This window comes from Alexandromys fortis, unplaced genomic scaffold (genome assembly GCF_014885135.2).
Source record: "Alexandromys fortis isolate MF-2015 unplaced genomic scaffold, M_Fortis_MF-2015_v1.1 scaffold_282, whole genome shotgun sequence".
NCBI classification, from domain to species: Eukaryota; Metazoa; Chordata; class Mammalia; order Rodentia; family Cricetidae; genus Alexandromys; species Alexandromys fortis.
This window is the reverse complement of record NW_026068199.1, coordinates 944,968-947,618: the sequence shown is the minus strand read 5'-3', so window position 1 is coordinate 947,618 and position 2,651 is coordinate 944,968.

The window sequence follows — 2,651 nt, the reverse complement described above, 5'->3', positions numbered from 1 at the left end:
CTACGGACCAATTTTAGTGCAGCATTTTCTTGATTAAGATTCCTTCTTTTGCCAAGCAGTGATGGCACACCCCTTTAATCCCAGCTCTCGCGAGGCAGAGGCCGGAGGAACTCAGTGAGTTCAAGGCCATCTAGGTCTACAAATGTGAGTTCCAGGACGGGCAAAGCTACACAGAGAAACCCTGTCTCAAAATAAAAACAAACAAAGCAACAACAATAAAAGATTCCTTCTTTCCAGATGACTGTAGCTCAGCAGTTCTTAATCTATGGTTTGCAACCCTGGGGGTCGGGTGGTGGTGGCGCACGCCTTTAATTCCAGCACTCAGGAGGGAGAGGCAAGTGGATCTCTGTGAGTTCAAGGATAGCCTAGTCTACAAGAGCTAGTTCCAAGAGCTAGTTCCATGACAGGCTCCAAAGCTACAGACAAGCTACAGAGAAACCCTGTCTTGAAAAACCAAAAAAATAAAATAAAAACCAACCCAAAAAACAGAAATAGTGTCTTACCCTAATTCTGGTAGGCAATAAATAGTAAATAATAGTAATATCAATACCCTGTATTGTGTTTTGGGGGGTATAAGGGACTTTCCTGGGTCACACACTGAACACAGGAATCTTCCATTTAATAACCCTATTCTGGGACAAACTTATTCGCTCATGCAACACTTTTGTTTAATCTGTTTAAAGTTTTTGTTTGAAATCAGTTTAGCAAATTTCCATTTCCTTTACAGTTTTGTTGTTGTTTTATTTGTTTTTTGAAATAGGGCTCTCTGTGTAGCCCTGGCTGTCCTGAAACTCTTGAGGACAAGTCTGGCCTCAAACTCTCTGGCTTCTGCCTCCCAAGTGCTGGGACTAAAGGGGTGTACTGATACTCTCATGGCTTTTTTTTTTTTCCTTTTTGTTTTTTTAATTTATTTTATGTGCATTGGTGTTTTTGCCTGCATGTATGTCTGTGTGAGGATGCCAGATCCCCTGGAACTGGAGTTACAGACAGTTCAGATGTGAGCTGCCATGTGGGTGCTGGGAATTAAACCAGGGTCCTTTGGCAGAGCAGCCGGTGCCCTTAACCACTGAGCCATCTCTCCAGCTTCTTTATGGCTTTTTTTGTACATCCTTAGTTTTGGTTGATTCTCTTCTCCTCTTTCCCATCTCCCCTGGAATCTTTCCACTATTAGTTATCTCCCTTCATCATCTTCTTTCTTTCTTTCTTTCTTTCTTTCTTTCTTTCTTTCTTTCTTTCTTTCTTTCTTTCACCTAACTTTATTTTTTATGTGCATTGGTGCAAAGGTATCAGATCTCCTGTTACTGATGTAACAGACAGTTGTGAGCTGCCATGTGGGTTGGGAATTGAACCTGGGTCCTCTGGCAGAGCACTCAGTGTTCTTAGCTGCTGAGCCATCTCTCCAGCCCCCTTCATTTTCTTTTCATATGGGCCTTAAAGAACCCTCCTTCCTTAAAGCCCCTTTCTAGTTTCCTTGGCTCTCCATCCACACTCCCACATACATGTATGTGTGCGTGTGTGTTTGAGAAAGCAGGATCTGCATATGAAAGCAAACGTTCAGTATTAGTCTTTCTGAGCCTGGTGCCTCACTTAACATTTTCATCCTTTAGCCATTTTCCTGAAATTTCACAATTTACTTCTCTTTGCAGCCCCAAACAGTTTCATGATGGGTAGGTAGCACATTTTTGTGATCCATTTGTGAGTTGATGGACAACTGTACTGATCATGTTTCCTGGCCGCTGTGAATAGAGCAGCAATGAACAAGGAGACGCAAGCATCTTCCTGGTAGAATCTAGAATCCTTTGAGGACACACCTAGGAGTGGCACAGTCATAATACTATAGCTCTATTTTTTAAAAAGACGGTTTCAGATTGATTTACATAGTGGCTACACACTTTACACAGCCAACAATGAATAAAAGTTCTCTTTTCCCCACATCCTCACCAGCATTCGCTGTCATCAAGCAATTAATTCGTTTATTCATTTGTTTGTTTATTTAGGTGATAGCCATTCTCACTGGGGTGAGATAAAATCTCAAAGAAGGGGCCAGAAAGACGGCTCAGAGGTTAAGAGCAGTAGCAGCACTTCCAGAGGTTCTGAGTTCAATTCCCAGCACCCAAATGGCTCACAACCATCTATAATGAGAGCTGGTAACCCTCTTCTGGCCTGCAGGCAGAACACTATATACATAATAAATAAATCTTTTAAAAAAATCTCAAAGTAGTTTTAATTTGCATTTTCCCCAATGGTTGAAGAAATTAAACATTAAAAAAATATTTTCCATTTGTATTTTTTCTTCTGAGAACTCTTTGTTCATTTCTTAGCCCATTTTTAGAATGATTTTGTTTTTGTTTTTCGAGACAGGGTTTCACTGTAACTTTGGAGCCTGTTCTGGAACTACCTCTTGTAGACCTGGCCTCAAACTCACCTGCCTCTGCCTCCTGAGTGCTGGGATTAAAGGCAAGCGCCACCACTGACCGGCATGATTTGTTTTTGTTTTTATTGTGTGTATGCATGTGTGTCTGTGAGATCTGGGTATGTGCCTGTGAGTGTAGTGACCAGTAAAGGCCAGAAGAGGGCACTAGATCCCTGGAGTTGGAGTTTAAGTGCTTGTGTGTGTGTGTGTGTGTGTGTGTGTGTGTGTGTGTGTGTGT